The sequence below is a fragment of the Lepisosteus platostomus genome, chromosome 20 (assembly GCF_059453375.1).
Source record: "Lepisosteus platostomus isolate fLepPlt1 chromosome 20, fLepPlt1.hap1, whole genome shotgun sequence".
Classification (NCBI taxonomy): Eukaryota; Metazoa; Chordata; class Actinopteri; order Semionotiformes; family Lepisosteidae; genus Lepisosteus; species Lepisosteus platostomus.
In genome coordinates this window covers 20,937,675-20,954,466 of record NC_142630.1, presented here as the reverse complement: position 1 = coordinate 20,954,466, position 16,792 = coordinate 20,937,675, and positions in this window count along the sequence as shown.

Below are 16,792 nucleotides of genomic sequence, written 5' to 3'. Positions count from 1 at the left end.
TGAAAAACACGTTTTGAAAACGGTCCTGCTCCTGATCTATAAGTTACATGGGGTTTACCAAAGTTGCAGAAACATGTTTATTTCTGCTGAAAAACACGTTTTGACACTTTTTGCACACTGGGATAAAAGGCTGACCCAGTGGGCTCTTCTGAGCCAGCCAGTTACATAGGGATTCAATAGTCTGAAAAAAGACGTTTATTTCGGGCTGAAAAACACGTTTTGAAAAGTGTGCTGTTCCTGACCTATAAGTTACATGGGGTTTACCAAAGTTGCAGAAACATGTTTATTTCTGCTGAAAAACACGTTTTGACACTTTTTACACACTGGGATAAAAGGCTGACTCAGTGTGCTGTTCTGAGCCAGCCAGTTACATAGGGATTCAACAGACTGAAAAAACGTGTTTATTTCGGGCTGAAAAACACGTTTTGAAAAGTGTGCTGTTCCTGACCTATAAGTTACATGGGGTTGACCAAAGTTGCAGAAACATGTTTATTTCTGCTGAAAAACACGTTTTGACACTTTTTGCACACTGGGGTAAAAGGCTGACTCAGTGGGCTCTTCTGAGCCAGCCAGTTACATAGGGATTCAACAGTCTGAAAAAACGTGTTAATTTCGGGCTGAAAAACACGTTTTGAAAAGTGTGCTGTTCCTGACCCATAAGTTACATGGGGTTGACCAAAGTTGCAGAAACATGTTTATTTCTGCTGAAAAACACGTTTTGACACTTTTTGCACACTGGGATAAAAGGCTGACTCAGTGGGCTCTTCTGAGCCAGCCAGTTACATAGGGATTCAACAGTCTGAAAAAACGTGTTTATTTCGGGCTGAAAAACACGTTTTGAAAAGTGTGCTTTTCCTGACCCATAAGTTACATGGGGTTGACCAAAGTTGCAGAAACATGTTTATTTCTGCTGAAAAACACGTTTTGACACTTTCTGCACACTGGGGTTAAGGGCTGACTCAGTGGGCTCTTCTGAGCCAGGCAGATACATTGGGATTCAACAGTCTGAAAAAACGCGTTTATTTCGGGCTGAAAAACATGTTTTGAAACGTGTTCTGTTCCTGACCCATAAGTTACATGGGGTTGACCAAAGTTGCAGAAACATGTTTATTTCTGCTGAAAAACACGTTTTGACACTTTTTGCACACTGGGATAAAAGGCTGACTCAGTGGGCTCTTCTGAGCCAGCCAGTTACATAGGGATTCAACAGTCTGAAAAAACGTGTTTATTTCGGGCTGAAAAACACGTTTTGAAAAGTGTGCTTTTCCTGACCCATAAGTTACATGGGGTTGACCAAAGTTGCAGAAACATGTTTATTTCTGCTGAAAAACACGTTTTGACACTTTCTGCACACTGGGGTTAAGGGCTGACTCAGTGGGCTCTTCTGAGCCAGGCAGATACATTGGGATTCAACAGTCTGAAAAAACGCGTTTATTTCGGGCTGAAAAACATGTTTTGAAACGTGTTCTGTTCCTGACCCATAAGTTACATGGGGTTTACCAAAGTTGCAGAAACATGTTTATTTCTGCTGAAAAACACGTTTTGACACTTTTTGCACACTGGGATAAAAGGCTGACTCAGTGGGCTGTTCTGAGCCAGCCAGTTACATAGGGATTGAACACTCTGAAAAAACGTGTTTATTTCGGGCTGAAAAACACGTTTTGAAAAGTGTGCTGTTCCTAACCCATAAGTTACATGGGGTTGACCAAAGTTGCAGAAACATGTTTATTTCTGCTGAAAAACACGTTTTGACACTTTTTGCACACTGGGGTAAAAGGCTGACTCAGTGGGCTCTTCTGAGCCAGCCAGTTACATAGGGATTCAACAGTCTGAAAAAACGTGTTTATTTCGGGCTGAAAAACACGTTTTGAAAAGTGTGCTTTTCCTGACCCATAAGTTACATGGGGTTGACCAAAGTTGCAGAAACATGTTTATTTCTGCTGAAAAACACGTTTTGACACTTTTTGCACACTGGGGTAAAAGGCTGACTCAGTGGGCTGTTCTGAGTCAGCCAGTTACATAGGGATTCAACAGTCTGAAAAAACACGTTTATTTCGGGCTGAAAAACACGTTTTGAAAAGTGTGCTGTTCCTGACCTATAAGTTACATGGGGTGGAAAAAAGTTACAGAAACATGTTTATTTCTGCTGAAAAACACGTTTTGACACTTTTTGCACATTGGGATAAAAGGCTGACTCAGTGGGCTGTTCTGAGCCAGCCAGTTACATAGGGATTCAACAGTCTGAATAAACGTGTTTATTTCGGGCTGAAAAACACGTTTTGAAAAGTGTGCTGTTCCTGACCTATAAGTTACATGGGGTTGACCAAAGTTGCAGAAACATGTTTATTTCTGCTGAAAAACACGTTTTGACACTTTTTGCACAGTGGGGTAAAAGGCTGACTCAGTGGGCTCTTCTGAGCCAGCCAGTTACATAGGGATTCAACAGTCTGAAAAAACGTGTTTATTTCGGGCTGAAAAACACGTTTTGAAAAGTGTGCTGTTCCTGACCCATAAGTTACATGGGGTTGACCAAAGTTGCAGAAGCATGTTTATTTCTGCTGAAAAACACGTTTTGACACTTTTTGCACCCTGGGGTAAAAGGCTGACTCAGTGGGCTCTTCTGAGCCAGCCAGTTACATAGGGATTCAACAGTCTGAAAAAAGACGTTTATTTCGGGCTGAAAAACACGTTTTGAAAAGTGTGCTGTTCCTGACCTATAAGTTACATGGGGTTGACCAAAGTTGCAGAAACATGTTTATTTCTGCTGAAAAACATGTTTTGACACTTTTTGCACACTGGGGTAAAAGGCTGACTCAGTGGGCTCTTCTGAGCCAGCCAGTTACATAGGGATTCAACAGTCTGAAAAAACGTGTTTATTTCGGGCTGAAAAACACGTTTTGAAAAGTGTGCTGTTCCTGACCCATAAGTTACATGGGGTTGACCAAAGTTGCAGAAACATGTTTATTTCTGCTGAAAAACACGTTTTGACACTTTTTGCACCCTGGGGTAAAAGGCTGACTCAGTGGGCTCTTCTGAGCCAGCCAGTTACATAGGGATTCAACAGTCTGAAAAAACGTGTTTATTTCGGGCTGAAAAACACGTTTTGAAAAGTGTGCTGTTCCTGACCTATAAGTTACATGGGGTTGACCAAAGTTGCAGAAACATGTTTATTTCTGCTGAAAAACACGTTTTGACACTTTTTGCACACTGGGGTAAAAGGCTGACTCAGTGGGCTCTTCTGAGCCAGCCAGTTACATAGGGATTCAACAGTCTGAAAAAAGACGTTTATTTCGGGCTGAAAAACACGTTTTGAAAAGTGTGCTGCTCCTGACCTATAAGTTACATGAGGTTTACCAAAGTTGCAGTAACATGTTTATTTCTGCTGAAAAACACGTTTTGACACTTTTTGTACACTGGGGTAAAAGGCTGACTCAGTGGGCTCTTCTGAGCCAGCCAGTTACATAGGGATTCAACAGTCTGAAAAAACGTGTTTATTTCGGGCTGAAAAACACGTTTTGAAAAGTGTGCTGCTCCTGACCTATAAGTTACATGGGGTTGACCAAAGTTGCAGAAACATGTTTATTTCTGCTGAAAAACACGTTTTGACACTTTTTGCACACTGGGATAAAAGGCTGACTCAGTGGGCTCTTCTGAGCCAGCCAGTTACATAGGGATTCAACAGTCTGAAAAAAGACGTTTATTTCGGGCTGAAAAACACGTTTTGAAAAGTGTGCTGCTCCTGACCTATAAGTTACATGAGGTTTACCAAAGTTGCAGAAACATGTTTATTTCTGCTGAAAAACACGTTTTGACACTTTTTGCACACTGGGGTAAAAGGCTGACTCAGTGGGCTCTTCTGAGCCAGCCAGTTACATAGGGATTCAACAGTCTGAAAAAAGACGTTTATTTCGGGCTGAAAAACACGTTTTGAAAAGTGTGCTGTTCCTGACCTATAAGTTACATGGGGTTGACCAAAGTTGCAGAAACATGTTTATTTCTGCTGAAAAACACGTTTTGACACTTTTTGCACACTGGGGTAAAAGGCTGACTCAGTGGGCTGTTTTGAGTCAGCCAGTTACATAGGGATTCAACAGTCTGAAAAAACACGTTTATTTCGGGCTGAAAAACACTTTTTGAAAAGTGTGCTGCTCCTGACCTATAAGTTACATGGGGTTGATCAAAGTTGCAGAAACATGTTTATTTCTGCTGAAAAACACGTTTTGACACTTTTTGCACACTGGGGTAAAAGGCTGACTCAGTGGGCTCTTCTGAGCCAGCCAGTTACATAGGGATTCAACAGTCTGAAAAAACGTGTTTATTTCGGGCTGAAAAACACGTTTTGAAAACGGTCCTGCTCCTGATCTATAAGTTACATGGGGTTTACCAAAGTTGCAGAAACATGTTTATTTCTGCTGAAAAACACGTTTTGACACTTTTTGCACACTGGGATAAAAGGCTGACCCAGTGGGCTCTTCTGAGCCAGCCAGTTACATAGGGATTCAATAGTCTGAAAAAAGACGTTTATTTCGGGCTGAAAAACACGTTTTGAAAAGTGTGCTGTTCCTGACCTATAAGTTACATGGGGTTTACCAAAGTTGCAGAAACATGTTTATTTCTGCTGAAAAACACGTTTTGACACTTTTTACACACTGGGATAAAAGGCTGACTCAGTGTGCTGTTCTGAGCCAGCCAGTTACATAGGGATTCAACAGACTGAAAAAACGTGTTTATTTCGGGCTGAAAAACACGTTTTGAAAAGTGTGCTGTTCCTGACCCATAAGTTACATGGGGTTGACCAAAGTTGCAGAAGCATGTTTATTTCTGCTGAAAAACACGTTTTGACACTTTTTGCACAGTGGGGTAAAAGGCTGACTCAGTGGGCTCTTCTGAGCCAGCCAGTTACATAGGGATTCAACAGTCTGAAAAAACGTGTTTATTTCGGGCTGAAAAACACGTTTTGAAAAGTGTGCTGTTCCTGACCCATAAGTTACATGGGGTTGACCAAAGTTGCAGAAGCATGTTTATTTCTGCTGAAAAACACGTTTTGACACTTTTTGCACCCTGGGGTAAAAGGCTGACTCAGTGGGCTCTTCTGAGCCAGCCAGTTACATAGGGATTCAACAGTCTGAAAAAAGACGTTTATTTCGGGCTGAAAAACACGTTTTGAAAAGTGTGCTGTTCCTGACCTATAAGTTACATGGGGTTGACCAAAGTTGCAGAAACATGTTTATTTCTGCTGAAAAACATGTTTTGACACTTTTTGCACACTGGGGTAAAAGGCTGACTCAGTGGGCTCTTCTGAGCCAGCCAGTTACATAGGGATTCAACAGTCTGAAAAAACGTGTTTATTTCGGGCTGAAAAACACGTTTTGAAAAGTGTGCTGTTCCTGACCCATAAGTTACATGGGGTTGACCAAAGTTGCAGAAACATGTTTATTTCTGCTGAAAAACACGTTTTGACACTTTTTGCACCCTGGGGTAAAAGGCTGACTCAGTGGGCTCTTCTGAGCCAGCCAGTTACATAGGGATTCAACAGTCTGAAAAAACGTGTTTATTTCGGGCTGAAAAACACGTTTTGAAAAGTGTGCTGTTCCTGACCTATAAGTTACATGGGGTTGACCAAAGTTGCAGAAACATGTTTATTTCTGCTGAAAAACACGTTTTGACACTTTTTGCACACTGGGGTAAAAGGCTGACTCAGTGGGCTCTTCTGAGCCAGCCAGTTACATAGGGATTCAACAGTCTGAAAAAAGACGTTTATTTCGGGCTGAAAAACACGTTTTGAAAAGTGTGCTGCTCCTGACCTATAAGTTACATGAGGTTTACCAAAGTTGCAGTAACATGTTTATTTCTGCTGAAAAACACGTTTTGACACTTTTTGTACACTGGGGTAAAAGGCTGACTCAGTGGGCTCTTCTGAGCCAGCCAGTTACATAGGGATTCAACAGTCTGAAAAAACGTGTTTATTTCGGGCTGAAAAACACGTTTTGAAAAGTGTGCTGCTCCTGACCTATAAGTTACATGGGGTTGACCAAAGTTGCAGAAACATGTTTATTTCTGCTGAAAAACACGTTTTGACACTTTTTGCACACTGGGATAAAAGGCTGACTCAGTGGGCTCTTCTGAGCCAGCCAGTTACATAGGGATTCAACAGTCTGAAAAAAGACGTTTATTTCGGGCTGAAAAACACGTTTTGAAAAGTGTGCTGCTCCTGACCTATAAGTTACATGAGGTTTACCAAAGTTGCAGAAACATGTTTATTTCTGCTGAAAAACACGTTTTGACACTTTTTGCACACTGGGGTAAAAGGCTGACTCAGTGGGCTCTTCTGAGCCAGCCAGTTACATAGGGATTCAACAGTCTGAAAAAAGACGTTTATTTCGGGCTGAAAAACACGTTTTGAAAAGTGTGCTGTTCCTGACCTATAAGTTACATGGGGTTGACCAAAGTTGCAGAAACATGTTTATTTCTGCTGAAAAACACGTTTTGACACTTTTTGCACACTGGGGTAAAAGGCTGACTCAGTGGGCTGTTTTGAGTCAGCCAGTTACATAGGGATTCAACAGTCTGAAAAAACACGTTTATTTCGGGCTGAAAAACACTTTTTGAAAAGTGTGCTGCTCCTGACCTATAAGTTACATGGGGTTGATCAAAGTTGCAGAAACATGTTTATTTCTGCTGAAAAACACGTTTTGACACTTTTTGCACACTGGGGTAAAAGGCTGACTCAGTGGGCTCTTCTGAGCCAGCCAGTTACATAGGGATTCAACAGTCTGAAAAAACGTGTTTATTTCGGGCTGAAAAACACGTTTTGAAAACGGTCCTGCTCCTGATCTATAAGTTACATGGGGTTTACCAAAGTTGCAGAAACATGTTTATTTCTGCTGAAAAACACGTTTTGACACTTTTTGCACACTGGGATAAAAGGCTGACCCAGTGGGCTCTTCTGAGCCAGCCAGTTACATAGGGATTCAATAGTCTGAAAAAAGACGTTTATTTCGGGCTGAAAAACACGTTTTGAAAAGTGTGCTGTTCCTGACCTATAAGTTACATGGGGTTTACCAAAGTTGCAGAAACATGTTTATTTCTGCTGAAAAACACGTTTTGACACTTTTTACACACTGGGATAAAAGGCTGACTCAGTGTGCTGTTCTGAGCCAGCCAGTTACATAGGGATTCAACAGACTGAAAAAACGTGTTTATTTCGGGCTGAAAAACACGTTTTGAAAAGTGTGCTGTTCCTGACCTATAAGTTACATGGGGTTGACCAAAGTTGCAGAAACATGTTTATTTCTGCTGAAAAACACGTTTTGACACTTTTTGCACACTGGGGTAAAAGGCTGACTCAGTGGGCTCTTCTGAGCCAGCCAGTTACATAGGGATTCAACAGTCTGAAAAAACGTGTTAATTTCGGGCTGAAAAACACGTTTTGAAAAGTGTGCTGTTCCTGACCCATAAGTTACATGGGGTTGACCAAAGTTGCAGAAACATGTTTATTTCTGCTGAAAAACACGTTTTGACACTTTTTGCACACTGGGATAAAAGGCTGACTCAGTGGGCTCTTCTGAGCCAGCCAGTTACATAGGGATTCAACAGTCTGAAAAAACGTGTTTATTTCGGGCTGAAAAACACGTTTTGAAAAGTGTGCTTTTCCTGACCCATAAGTTACATGGGGTTGACCAAAGTTGCAGAAACATGTTTATTTCTGCTGAAAAACACGTTTTGACACTTTCTGCACACTGGGGTTAAGGGCTGACTCAGTGGGCTCTTCTGAGCCAGGCAGATACATTGGGATTCAACAGTCTGAAAAAACGCGTTTATTTCGGGCTGAAAAACATGTTTTGAAACGTGTTCTGTTCCTGACCCATAAGTTACATGGGGTTGACCAAAGTTGCAGAAACATGTTTATTTCTGCTGAAAAACACGTTTTGACACTTTTTGCACACTGGGATAAAAGGCTGACTCAGTGGGCTCTTCTGAGCCAGCCAGTTACATAGGGATTCAACAGTCTGAAAAAACGTGTTTATTTCGGGCTGAAAAACACGTTTTGAAAAGTGTGCTTTTCCTGACCCATAAGTTACATGGGGTTGACCAAAGTTGCAGAAACATGTTTATTTCTGCTGAAAAACACGTTTTGACACTTTCTGCACACTGGGGTTAAGGGCTGACTCAGTGGGCTCTTCTGAGCCAGGCAGATACATTGGGATTCAACAGTCTGAAAAAACGCGTTTATTTCGGGCTGAAAAACATGTTTTGAAACGTGTTCTGTTCCTGACCCATAAGTTACATGGGGTTTACCAAAGTTGCAGAAACATGTTTATTTCTGCTGAAAAACACGTTTTGACACTTTTTGCACACTGGGATAAAAGGCTGACTCAGTGGGCTGTTCTGAGCCAGCCAGTTACATAGGGATTGAACACTCTGAAAAAACGTGTTTATTTCGGGCTGAAAAACACGTTTTGAAAAGTGTGCTGTTCCTAACCCATAAGTTACATGGGGTTGACCAAAGTTGCAGAAACATGTTTATTTCTGCTGAAAAACACGTTTTGACACTTTTTGCACACTGGGGTAAAAGGCTGACTCAGTGGGCTCTTCTGAGCCAGCCAGTTACATAGGGATTCAACAGTCTGAAAAAACGTGTTTATTTCGGGCTGAAAAACACGTTTTGAAAAGTGTGCTTTTCCTGACCCATAAGTTACATGGGGTTGACCAAAGTTGCAGAAACATGTTTATTTCTGCTGAAAAACACGTTTTGACACTTTTTGCACACTGGGGTAAAAGGCTGACTCAGTGGGCTGTTCTGAGTCAGCCAGTTACATAGGGATTCAACAGTCTGAAAAAACACGTTTATTTCGGGCTGAAAAACACGTTTTGAAAAGTGTGCTGTTCCTGACCTATAAGTTACATGGGGTGGAAAAAAGTTACAGAAACATGTTTATTTCTGCTGAAAAACACGTTTTGACACTTTTTGCACATTGGGATAAAAGGCTGACTCAGTGGGCTGTTCTGAGCCAGCCAGTTACATAGGGATTCAACAGTCTGAATAAACGTGTTTATTTCGGGCTGAAAAACACGTTTTGAAAAGTGTGCTGTTCCTGACCTATAAGTTACATGGGGTTGACCAAAGTTGCAGAAACATGTTTATTTCTGCTGAAAAACACGTTTTGACACTTTTTGCACACTGGGGTAAAAGGCTGACTCAGTGGGCTCTTCTGAGCCAGCCAGTTACATAGGGATTCAACAGTCTGAAAAAACGTGTTTATTTCGGGCTGAAAAACACGTTTTGAAAAGTGTGCTGCTCCTGACCTATAAGTTACATGGGGTTGACCAAAGTTGCAGAAACATGTTTATTTCTGCTGAAAAACACGTTTTGACACTTTTTGCACACTGGGATAAAAGGCTGACTCAGTGGGCTCTTCTGAGCCAGCCAGTTACATAGGGATTCAACAGTCTGAAAAAAGACGTTTATTTCGGGCTGAAAAACACGTTTTGAAAAGTGTGCTGCTCCTGACCTATAAGTTACATGGGGTTTACCAAAGTTGCAGAAACATGTTTATTTCTGCTGAAAAACACGTTTTGACACTTTTTGCACACTGGGGTAAAAGGCTGACTCAGTGGGCTCTTCTGAGCCAGCCAGTTACATATTGATTCAACAGTCTGAAAAAAGACGTTTATTTCGGGCTGAAAAACACGTTTTGAAAAGTGAGCTGCTCCTGACATATAAGTTACATGGGGTTTACCAAAGTTGCAGAAACATGTTTATTTCTGCTGAAAAACACGTTTTGACACTTTTTGCACACTGGGGTAAAAGGCTGACTCAGTGGGCTCTTCTGAGCCAGCCAGTTACATAGGGATTCAACAGTCTGAAAAAAGACGTTTATTTCGGGCTGAAAAACACGTTTTGAAAAGTGTGTTGCTCCTGTCCTATAACTTACATGGGGTTTACCAAAGTTGCAGAAACATGTTTATTTCTGCTGAAAAACACGTTTTGACACTTTTTGCACACTGGGGTAAAAGGCTGACTCAGTGGGCTCTTCTGAGCCAGACAGTTACATAGGGATTCAACAGTCTGAAAAAAGACGTTTATTTCGGGCTGAAAAACACGTTTTGAAAAGTGTGTTGCTCCTGTCCTATAACTTACATGGGGTTTACCAAAGTTGCAGAAACATGTTTATTTCTGCTGAAAAACACGTTTTGACACTTTTTGCACACTGGGGTAAAAGGCTGACTCAGTGGGCTCTTCTGAGCCAGCCAGTTACATAGGGATTCAACAGTCTGAAAAAAGACGTTTATTTCGGGCTGAAAAACACGTTTTGAAAAGTGTGCTATTCCTGACCCATAAGTTACATGGGGTTGACCAAAGTTGCAGAAACATGTTTATTTCTGCTGAAAAACACGTTTTGACACTTTTTGCACACTGGGGTAAAAGGCTGACTCAGTGGGCTCTTCTGAGCCAGCCAGTTACATAGGGATTCAACAGTCTGAAAAAACGTGTTGATTTCGGGCTGAAAAACACGTTTTGAAAAGTGTGCTGTTCCTGACCCATAAGTTACATGGGGTTGACCAAAGTTGCAGAAACATGTTTATTTCTGCTGAAAAACACGTTTTGACACTTTTTGCACCCTGGGGTAAAAGGCTGACTCAGTGGGCTCTTCTGAGCCAGCCAGTTACATAGGGATTCAACAGTCTGAAAAAAGACGTTTATTTCGGGCTGAAAAACACGTTTTGAAAAGTGTGCTGTTCCTGACCTATAAGTTACATGGGGTTGACCAAAGTTGCAGAAACATGTTTATTTCTGCTGAAAAACACGTTTTGACACTTTTTGCACACTGGGGTAAAAGGCTGACTCAGTGGGCTCTTCTGAGCCAGCCAGTTACATAGGGATTCAACAGTCTGAAAAAACGTGTTTATTTCGGGCTGAAAAACACGTTTTGAAAAGTGTGCTGTTCCTGACCTATAAGTTACATGGGGTTGACCAAAGCTGCAGAAACATGTTTATTTCTGCTGAAAAACACGTTTTGACACTTTTTGCACACTGGGGTAAAAGGCTGACTCAGTGGGCTCTTCTGAGCCAGCCAGTTACATAGGGATTCAACAGTCTGAAAAAACGTGTTTATTTCGGGCTGAAAAACACGTTTTGAAAAGTGTGCTGTTCCTGACCCATAAGTTACATGGGGTTGACCAAAGTTGCAGAAACATGTTTATTTCTGCTGAAAAACACGTTTTGACACTTTTTGCACCCTGGGGTAAAAGGCTGACTCAGTGGGCTCTTCTGAGCCAGCCAGTTACATAGGGATTCAACAGTCTGAAAAAAGACGTTTATTTCGGGCTGAAAAACACATTTTGAAAAGTGTGCTGTTCCTGACCTATAAGTTACATGGGGTTGACCAAAGTTGCAGAAACATGTTTATTTCTGCTGAAAAACACGTTTTGACACTTTTTGCACACTGGGGTAAAAGGCTGACTCAGTGGGCTCTTCTGAGCCAGCCAGTTACATAGGGATTCAACAGTCTGAAAAAAGACGTTTATTTCGGGCTGAAAAACACGTTTTGAAAAGTGTGCTGTTCCTGACCTATAAGTTACATGGGGTTGACCAAAGTTGCAGAAACATGTTTATTTCTGCTGAAAAACACGTTTTGACACTTTTTGCACACTGGGGTAAAAGGCTGACTCAGTGGGCTCTTCTGAGCCAGCCAGTTACATAGGGATTCAACAGTCTGAAAAAAGACGTTTATTTCGGGCTGAAAAACACGTTTTGAAAAGTGTGCTGTTCCTGACCTATAAGTTACATGGGGTTGACCAAAGTTGCAGAACCATGTTTATTTCTGCTGAAAAACACGTTTTGACACTTTTTGCACACTGTGATAAAAGGCTGACTCAGTGGGCTCTTCTGAGCCAGCCAGTTACATAGGGATTCAACAGTCTGAAAAAAGACGTTTATTTCGGGCTGAAAAACACGTTTTGAAAAGTGTGCTGTTCCTGACCTATAAGTTACATGGGGTTGACCAAAGTTGCAGAAACATGTTTATTTCTGCTGAAAAACACGTTTTGACACTTTTTGCACACTGGGGTAAAAGGCTGACTCAGTGGGCTCTTCTGAGCCAGCCAGTTACATAGGGATTCAACAGTCTGAAAAAGGACGTTTATTTCGGGCTGAACAACACGTTTTGAAAAGTGTGCTGTTCCTGACCTATAAGTTACATGGGGTTGACCAAAGTTGCAGAAACATGTTTATTTCTGCTGAAAAACACGTTTTGACACTTTTTGCACACTGGGATAAAAGGCTGACTCAGTGGGCTCTTCTGAGCCAGCCAGTTACATAGGGATTCAACAGTCTGAAAAAACGTGTTTATTTCGGGCTGAAAAACACGTTTTGAAAAGTGTGCTGCTCCTGACCTATAAGCTACATGGGGTTTACCAAAGTTGCAGAAACATGTTTATTTCTGCTGAAAAACACGTTTTGACACTTTTTGCACACTGGGGTAAAAGGCTGACTCAGTGGGCTCTTCTGAGCCAGCCAGTTACATAGGGATTCAACAGTCTGAAAAAAGACGTTTATTTCGGGCTGAAAAACACGTTTTGAAAAGTGTGCTGCTCCTGACCTATAAGTTACATGAGGTTTACCAAAGTTGCAGTAACATGTTTATTTCTGCTGAAAAACACGTTTTGACACTTTTTGCACACTGGGGTAAAAGGCTGACTCAGTGGGCTCTTCTGAGCCAGCCAGTTACATAGGGATTCAACAGTCTGAAAAAACGTGTTTATTTCGGGCTGAAAAACACGTTTTGAAAAATGTGCTGTTCCTGACCCATAAGTTACATGGGGTTGACCAAAGTTGCAGAAACATGTTTATTTCTGCTGAAAAACACGTTTTGACACTTTTTGCACACTGGGGTAAAAGGCTGACTCAGTGGGCTGTTCTGAGTCAGCCAGTTACATAGGGATTCAACAGTCTGAAAAAACACGTTTATTTCGGGCTGAAAAACACGTTTTGAAAAGTGTGCTGTTCCTGACCTATAAGTTACATGGGGTGGAAAAAAGTTACAGAAACATGTTTATTTCTGCTGAAAAACACGTTTTGACACTTTTTGCACATTGGGATAAAAGGCTGACTCAGTGGGCTGTTCTGAGCCAGCCAGTTACATAGGGATTCAACAGTCTGAATAAACGTGTTTATTTCGGGCTGAAAAACACGTTTTGAAAAGTGTGCTGTTCCTGACCTATAAGTTACATGGGGTTGACCAAAGTTGCAGAAACATGTTTATTTCTGCTGAAAAACACGTTTTGACACTTTTTGCACACTGGGGTAAAAGGCTGACTCAGTGGGCTCTTCTGAGCCAGCCAGTTACATAGGGATTCAACAGTCTGAAAAAACGTGTTTATTTCGGGCTGAAAAACACGTTTTGAAAAGTGTGCTGCTCCTGACCTATAAGTTACATGGGGTTGACCAAAGTTGCAGAAACATGTTTATTTCTGCTGAAAAACACGTTTTGACACTTTTTGCACACTGGGATAAAAGGCTGACTCAGTGGGCTCTTCTGAGCCAGCCAGTTACATAGGGATTCAACAGTCTGAAAAAAGACGTTTATTTCGGGCTGAAAAACACGTTTTGAAAAGTGTGCTGCTCCTGACCTATAAGTTACATGGGGTTTACCAAAGTTGCAGAAACATGTTTATTTCTGCTGAAAAACACGTTTTGACACTTTTTGCACACTGGGGTAAAAGGCTGACTCAGTGGGCTCTTCTGAGCCAGCCAGTTACATATTGATTCAACAGTCTGAAAAAAGACGTTTATTTCGGGCTGAAAAACACGTTTTGAAAAGTGAGCTGCTCCTGACCTATAAGTTACATGGGGTTGACCAAAGTTGCAGAAACATGTTTATTTCTGCTGAAAAACACGTTTTGACACTTTTTGCACACTGTGATAAAAGGCTGACTCAGTGGGCTCTTCTGAGCCAGCCAGTTACATAGGGATTCAACAGTCTGAAAAAAGACGTTTATTTCGGGCTGAAAAACACGTTTTGAAAAGTGTGTTGCTCCTGTCCTATAACTTACATGGGGTTTACCAAAGTTGCAGAAACATGTTTATTTCTGCTGAAAAACACGTTTTGACACTTTTTGCACACTGGGGTAAAAGGCTGACTCAGTGGGCTCTTCTGAGCCAGCCAGTTACATAGGGATTCAACAGTCTGAAAAAAGACGTTTATTTCGGGCTGAAAAACACGTTTTGAAAAGTGTGCTATTCCTGACCCATAAGTTACATGGGGTTGACCAAAGTTGCAGAAACATGTTTATTTCTGCTGAAAAACACGTTTTGACACTTTTTGCACACTGGGGTAAAAGGCTGACTCAGTGGGCTCTTCTGAGCCAGCCAGTTACATAGGGATTCAACAGTCTGAAAAAACGTGTTGATTTCGGGCTGAAAAACACGTTTTGAAAAGTGTGCTGTTCCTGACCCATAAGTTACATGGGGTTGACCAAAGTTGCAGAAACATGTTTATTTCTGCTGAAAAACACGTTTTGACACTTTTTGCACCCTGGGGTAAAAGGCTGACTCAGTGGGCTCTTCTGAGCCAGCCAGTTACATAGGGATTCAACAGTCTGAAAAAAGACGTTTATTTCGGGCTGAAAAACACGTTTTGAAAAGTGTGCTGTTCCTGACCTATAAGTTACATGGGGTTGACCAAAGTTGCAGAAACATGTTTATTTCTGCTGAAAAACACGTTTTGACACTTTTTGCACACTGGGGTAAAAGGCTGACTCAGTGGGCTCTTCTGAGCCAGCCAGTTACATAGGGATTCAACAGTCTGAAAAAACGTGTTTATTTCGGGCTGAAAAACACGTTTTGAAAAGTGTGCTGTTCCTGACCTATAAGTTACATGGGGTTGACCAAAGCTGCAGAAACATGTTTATTTCTGCTGAAAAACACGTTTTGACACTTTTTGCACACTGGGGTAAAAGGCTGACTCAGTGGGCTCTTCTGAGCCAGCCAGTTACATAGGGATTCAACAGTCTGAAAAAACGTGTTTATTTCGGGCTGAAAAACACGTTTTGAAAAGTGTGCTGTTCCTGACCCATAAGTTACATGGGGTTGACCAAAGTTGCAGAAACATGTTTATTTCTGCTGAAAAACACGTTTTGACACTTTTTGCACCCTGGGGTAAAAGGCTGACTCAGTGGGCTCTTCTGAGCCAGCCAGTTACATAGGGATTCAACAGTCTGAAAAAAGACGTTTATTTCGGGCTGAAAAACACATTTTGAAAAGTGTGCTGTTCCTGACCTATAAGTTACATGGGGTTGACCAAAGTTGCAGAAACATGTTTATTTCTGCTGAAAAACACGTTTTGACACTTTTTGCACACTGGGGTAAAAGGCTGACTCAGTGGGCTCTTCTGAGCCAGCCAGTTACATAGGGATTCAACAGTCTGAAAAAAGACGTTTATTTCGGGCTGAAAAACACGTTTTGAAAAGTGTGCTGTTCCTGACCTATAAGTTACATGGGGTTGACCAAAGTTGCAGAAACATGTTTATTTCTGCTGAAAAACACGTTTTGACACTTTTTGCACACTGGGGTAAAAGGCTGACTCAGTGGGCTCTTCTGAGCCAGCCAGTTACATAGGGATTCAACAGTCTGAAAAAAGACGTTTATTTCGGGCTGAAAAACACGTTTTGAAAAGTGTGCTGTTCCTGACCTATAAGTTACATGGGGTTGACCAAAGTTGCAGAAACATGTTTATTTCTGCTGAAAAACACGTTTTGACACTTTTTGCACACTGTGATAAAAGGCTGACTCAGTGGGCTCTTCTGAGCCAGCCAGTTACATAGGGATTCAACAGTCTGAAAAAAGACGTTTATTTCGGGCTGAAAAACACGTTTTGAAAAGTGTGCTGTTCCTGACCTATAAGTTACATGGGGTTGACCAAAGTTGCAGAAACATGTTTATTTCTGCTGAAAAACACGTTTTGACACTTTTTGCACACTGGGGTAAAAGGCTGACTCAGTGGGCTCTTCTGAGCCAGCCAGTTACATAGGGATTCAACAGTCTGAAAAAGGACGTTTATTTCGGGCTGAACAACACGTTTTGAAAAGTGTGCTGTTCCTGACCTATAAGTTACATGGGGTTGACCAAAGTTGCAGAAACATGTTTATTTCTGCTGAAAAACACGTTTTGACACTTTTTGCACACTGGGATAAAAGGCTGACTCAGTGGGCTCTTCTGAGCCAGCCAGTTACATAGGGATTCAACAGTCTGAAAAAACGTGTTTATTTCGGGCTGAAAAACACGTTTTGAAAAGTGTGCTGCTCCTGACCTATAAGCTACATGGGGTTTACCAAAGTTGCAGAAACATGTTTATTTCTGCTGAAAAACACGTTTTGACACTTTTTGCACACTGGGGTAAAAGGCTGACTCAGTGGGCTCTTCTGAGCCAGCCAGTTACATAGGGATTCAACAGTCTGAAAAAAGACGTTTATTTCGGGCTGAAAAACACGTTTTGAAAAGTGTGCTGCTCCTGACCTATAAGTTACATGAGGTTTACCAAAGTTGCAGTAACATGTTTATTTCTGCTGAAAAACACGTTTTGACACTTTTTGCACACTGGGGTAAAAGGCTGACTCAGTGGGCTCTTCTGAGCCAGCCAGTTACATAGGGATTCAACAGTCTGAAAAAACGTGTTTATTTCGGGCTGAAAAACACGTTTTGAAAAATGTGCTGTTCCTGACCCATAAGTTACATGGGGTTGACCAAAGTTGCAGAAACATGTTTATTTCTGCTGAAAAACACGTTTTGACA